General features: G+C 46.4%; 1 protein-coding gene across 1 annotated transcript in view; it reads right to left on the reverse strand.

The window, feature by feature from the left end:
- LOC136403583 (BTB/POZ domain-containing protein KCTD7) overlaps positions 1–3,637 on the reverse strand; it is a 106,451-nt gene extending 102,814 nt beyond the window's left edge. Inside the window, exon 1 of the mRNA XM_066382474.1 lies at positions 3,590–3,637. The gene's annotated coding sequence lies outside the window, so the exon portion shown is untranslated. The remainder of the gene's footprint in view (positions 1–3,589) is intronic.
- Between the last annotated feature and the right edge of the window lie 2,363 nt (positions 3,638–6,000).

The following is a 6,000-nucleotide window of genomic DNA, read 5'->3' on the forward strand; positions in this document are numbered from 1 at the left end:
TGACTCATGGTGCCATTTTCTTAATAAATTTTCACTTTCTTGGATGTAAACTTGGAAGACACTGTTTGTGTCTTCCGGGGCTTAGATGCACACAGGCAAATGAACCCCTTCAGTCTGGGGGCAACACCTCATAACTTGAGAGTAGTGAGAGCTCCTGACCTAGTTGTTTGTCTCTGGGGCAGTGGTCTGGTGCCTCCTCAGGTGTGAAAGGCCAGGGAAATTTGGGGTGAGGGTGGGCGGGTCACTTCAACAGAGGTGTGGGGTTGGGAGCTGAAATCACTGAGATTGTAAGAAAGGAAGGCAGCACTGGGCCACGGATTGCCCCTCCTTAAACTACAATGGCAAAACATGGGTTTCCTTTTATTTCCCAATTGCAGGAATCTGAAAAAGAAAACTCAAAATAGGGGCAATAGAGCTCAATTAAGAATGACAATGAGTATCCACCTCCCCCTTGCCAGTTCCGTCACTGGGCACCTGGAGACAGATGGAGACAGGTCCAGCACGAAGCTCAGGCTGGCCAGTCAGAGTCCAGCCTGACCCCATGCATCTGTCTGCAGCCTTGAACGCTGTGTCCGCTGGTACTGCTAGGTCAGCGCATGGAGTCTCCTAGGGATCAAGGTCTTAACTCTCTCAGAACATGTTTACACCCAGTTCCTCGTCTGATTCTCACATTATTGCGACAGAAAAGGAAAATGATGCCTAGAGCAGTGGTCCTCAACCCCGGGGCCGCTGACCGGTACTGGTCTGTGGGCCATTTGGTAGCGGTCCGCAGAGAAAGAATAAATAACTTACATTATTTCCGTTTTATTTATATTTAAGTTTGAACGATGTTTTATTTTTTAAAAATGACCAGATTCCCTCTGTTACATACGTCTAAGACTCACTCTTGATGCTTGTCTCGGTCACGTGATACATTTATCCGTCCCACCCTAAAGGCCGGTCCATGAAAATATTTTCTGACATTAAACCGGTCGGTGGCCCAAAAAAGGTTGAGGACCACTGGCCTAGAGGATTAGGTCAGCATCTGGGAGGTGAGTAATGAGCTAGAGACACAGCACTTCCTCTGTTGGACCAATCACACTCCCAGCTGTGGGTGTCTCCTACCTAGGTTAGTGTTTTCTCCAACTTTAGTTGCATTGAAATCACTGCAAGGGGACCTTGTTAAAATACAGGTTCCCAGCCCCACTTCCAGACAGTCTGATTTGGTAGGCCTGGGAGGTAGCACTTGATTTGGCACTCCTAACAAACTCCTAGGTCATTCTGATGCTGAACCACACTCTTAGTAGCACCACGCTGGCCCTCAGAGGCCTTCTATCTATCACTACCTACTCCAGCCTTTCTCAAAAATATCTATAACAAGAAGAAAAATTACAATAAAATTTTCTTTTTATCCTATGACAATTAGGATGTTTCAGCTATAATAGAAACCTCAACCAAAAGTGGTTTTATATAAAAATAATTTTATTCTCTTACATAACAAAAAGTCTGAGTAGATCCTGGGTCAGCTCATTAAGTAAATTAACAAGGAGTTACCTGCACCAGCTTCCTTCCGTTTATCCACTCTGCCAGATGGCCCCTAGGCACCCATATGACAAAACCACAGAACTAAGGGCGATCAGGGAGACATTTATTCCAACACCTTAATGCAAGGCTGTATACAGAAAATGAGAAGGGAGCCCAAAGGTTCAGGAGATAAGGAAATCCATGGACAATTAGTTTTAGGTTGCTGAATGTGTTGGAGTTTTCATCTTCCATTTCTGCTTAGAATTTCCTTCAGGAATGTGGTTTCCCAGTTGGTTGTGTTTACACAGTGGGGAGAAATCCAAGGTCAGCAGCCTGGAATGAGGACTTGCTGAGTGAGTAGAAAGGGGCTGGAGCAGGCTTTCTGGGAAAGCAGGGCAGTTTGCTGGCCGCTGCTGTCGCCACCCCACAGTGGAATGACTTCCAGGCCAGTTCACATGAGGGCTGCAGGGAACAGTCAGTGAGCCCTGGGAGGGGTGCCCACACGGAGGGGGGTGCTGCTTAAAATTTTATTTCCAACAGTCAACCGAACAAATAGTTCTACAAGCATCAAGCCCTGAGATTCGTAAACAGGATTCTATTTTCAATGCCTTCCCAAAGAAAAGAACTTTTGAATTTTTTTTTTCTTTTAAAGACTTTATTTATTCATTTTAGACAAGAGAGAGAGAGAGAGAGAGAGAGAGAGAGAGAGAGAAGGGAGGAGCAGGAAGCATCAACTCCCATATGTGCCTTGACCAGGTAAGCCCAGGGTTTTGAACCGGTGACCTCAGCATTCCAGGTCGACACTTTATCCACTGCGCCACCACAGGTCAGGCAGAAAAGAACTTTTGAATTCTGACAAATCTCCAAAATGATTCAGCTACTGAATTTTCTCTCCTGATTCTAATTTATTGAATAAATAATTTAACAACAGTAAAGGAAATGAAAGCAGAAACAGAAGCATGCAATTTCCATATTATCTTCTTTTTGTTTTACTTTTTATTTAAGTATTTTAGACATATAAAAATTAAAGGTATACTAAATTAAAAACTGCATACTCAGAAACTGGGGAGATTTCCAGCCAAGATGGCCACATCAAATTACAACTAAACTACAGAATAAGCATCACTAAGAATCACCTGAAGACCAGCTGAACAGAAATCCTGTAACTAAGGAGATACAGAAGAAGCCACATGGAGACTGCGAGGAGGGCGCGGAGATACTGAAGGAACTGGTCCCGCACCCACGTGTGGTGATTAAAAATCGGCAGGAATATCTCGGCCTCAGAGGCTCCTCCTGAGGAGCAAGGGGTCCTGGCCCCACACTGGGCTCCCCAGCCCAGGGTTCCAGTGCTGGGAATAGAAATCTCCATAACTTCTAGCAGTGAAAACCAGCAGGGATTATGGCTGAGCGAGACAGAGGCTGCTAGAGTCCTAGGCATTCCCCTTAAAGGGCCCAAGCACAGACTGAACATACTGACAGACTCACTCGATCTGAGCCCCAGCACTTGGGAAGCCCTCTGAAAAGCAGCAGGTACATCAGGGAGGAACTAAATTGTCTCGCTTAAGGTTAAGGACTGGAGGGGAGCATTCTCCCAGATAGGAATGCTGGCAGCTGCCACTGTTCCTTTGCTGAGTCCTCCCCTCACCCAGCCTGCATGTGCAGGCAGGTAGGTGCCCAGTCTGAGACTCCATCAACCTGGCTAATGCTGGTTGCCCTACCATGGTGATTCCTAAGTCCCTGCACCACCAAATCTGCAGACCCACCCAAGCTGCTTTTAGCGGCCTGTCTTGGTTCATGCTGTGGACTTTCCTAAAATCTCTCAAAGGTTCACAAACCCCAAACAAGCAGTGTCTGGCTTCATTGTGCTCTGTACCTCTTGCTAAGCAGCCCCAACATTAGCTTGTACTAGCGGCAGCTCGCATAGTTTGTATCTTAGCCTCTCCCAGGTGCCTCCAAGCCTAGAACAAGTGGAAATCATCTGCATATAACTCTGTAGCTCATACCAGGTGGTCCTGGGCCAGGCACAGGCAGCAGCTGACCTTGGCTTACACGAGAGCCCATTCCAAGAGTCTCGGAACCAACATACCTGGTGGCCAGCTTCACCCCACACCAGAACACCACTCAACCGCTTCCACAAACAACACACCCAATGGATCGACTCAGCAGGCACCAGAGCCTTGCTAAATGGAATCCCGCTCCATGGGACCAGCCCCTGCACAACAGCTTCTCCACTCTAGTCATGGCCAGTCTCACAGCCAATCAGCCTGAGAGTCAGTCCCCCCCATTGACATTCCAACAGCAATCAAAGCTCCACCACAACAAGAAGGCACACATAAGGGACACACCTGGAGCAGCTGGCTCAGGTGATGAGGAAGATTTGTCACTGGGCCCCACAGGACATTTACTATATAAGGCCACTCTACCAAGAGCAGGAGACATAGCAGTCATACCTAATACATAGACACAAACACAGGGAGTAAGCAAAATGAAAAGATAAAGAAATTTACCCCAAATGAAAAAAAACAGAACAAAACTCCAGAAAATGAACAAATAATATGGAGACAAGCAATCTACCATATGCAGATTTCAAAACACTGGTTGTAAGTATGCTCAGTGAACAGGGGAAGAACAGATGATTTCATCTATTCTTTAACAAAGAGAAAGGAAACATAAAGATGGAGATAGAAAACAAAAAACGAACCAGTCAGAAATGAAGAATACAATGACTGAAATGAAGAATACCTTAGAGCAGTGTTTTTCAATTGCTGGTCTATGGACCAGTGCTGGTCCACCAGAAATTTTATGCCAGTCTAAAAAGGCTTATCATTTAGAACTAAAAGACAGATAACTTTTCAGAAAAAAAAAACCCACAAAACAAAACTAAAAGCGTTCATCACTATCAAATCGTATTACAAGAAATGTTACAGGGACTTCTTTAAGAATAGAAAAGGGTCCTGGCCGGTTGGCTTAGTTGTAGAGCCTCAGCCTGGCGTGCAGGAGTCCTGGGTTCGATTCCCGGCTAGGGCACACAGGAGAAGCGCCCATCTGCTTCTCCACCCCTCCCCCTCTACTTCCTCTCTGTCTCTCTCTTCCCCTCCTGCAGCCAAGGCTCCATTGGAGCAAAGTTGGCCCGGGCGCTGAGGATGGCTCCGTGGCCTCTGTCTCAGGCACTAGAATGGCTCTGGTTGCAACAGAGCAACGCCCCAGATGGGCAGAGCATCGCCCCCTGGTGGGCATGCTGGATGGATCCCGGTCAGGTGTATGCGGGAGTCTGTCTGACTGCCTCCCTGTTTCCAACTTCAGAAAAATAAAAAAATAAAAAAATAAAAAAGAATAGAAAAGATCAAATATGTGAATAATAAAATGGCAATAATTACATACCTATCAATAGTTACTTTCAATATAAATGGGTTAAATGCTCCAATCAAAAGACACAGGGTGCACTGGCCGGTTGGCTCAGTGGTAGAGCATCGGCCCAGCTTGTGGAAGTCCTGGGTTCAATTGCCGGCCAGGGCCCATCTGTTTCTCCACCCCTTCCCCTCTCCTTTCTCTCTATCTTTTTCTTCCCTTCTCACAGCCAAGGCTCCATTGGAGCAAAGTTGGCCCAGGCACTGAGGATGGCTCCATGGCCTCCACCTCAGGCAATAGAATGGCTCCAATTGCAGTGGAGCAGGGGTCCCCAAACTATGGCCCGCATGCGGCCCCCTAAGGCCATTTATCCAGCCCCCGCCACACTTCCAGAAGGGACACCTCTTTCATTGGTGCTCCTGGAGCACTGTATGTGGTGGCGCTGCAAAGCGCAGCTTCGCTAATGTACAGTACTACTTCCGGTGATGCAGGACGCAAGCGCCACGGCTCCGGAAGTGCGTCATATCACTTGTTACAGCTAGCAGTGACAAATATGGAACCGGACATTGACCATTTCATTAGCCAAAAGCAGGCCCATAGTTCCCATTGAAATACTGGTCAGTTTGTTGATTTAAATTTACTTGTTCTTTATTTTAAATATTGTATTTGTTCCCGTTTTGTTTTCCACTTTAAAATAAGATATGTGCAGTGTGCATAGGGATTTGTTCATATTTTTTATTTAGTCCGGCCCTCCAACGGTCTGAGGGACAGTGAACTGGCCCCCTGTGTAAAAAGTTTGGGGACCCCTGCAGTGGAGTAATGCCCCAGAGGGACTGAGCATTGTCCCCTGGTGGGCATGACAGATGGATCCCAGTCGGGCACATGCAGGAGTCTGTCTGCCTGCCTCCCCACCACCCCCATCCCCGTGGCTTCTCACTCTGGAAAAATAAATTAAAATAAAATAAAAAGACACAGGTAGCTGAATGAATAAGAAAATAGAACCCATACACGAGTCCCATTTCAGATCCAAAGACACACACAGACTGAAAATAAATGGACGGAAAAAGATATTTCATGCAAATGGAAATAAAAAAAACTGGGGTAGCAACATTTATCTGAGACAAAATAGACTTAAAAATAAAGGCTATG

The sequence above is a fragment of the Saccopteryx leptura genome, chromosome 4 (assembly GCF_036850995.1).
Source record: "Saccopteryx leptura isolate mSacLep1 chromosome 4, mSacLep1_pri_phased_curated, whole genome shotgun sequence".
Lineage (NCBI taxonomy): Eukaryota > Metazoa > Chordata > Mammalia > Chiroptera > Emballonuridae > Saccopteryx > Saccopteryx leptura.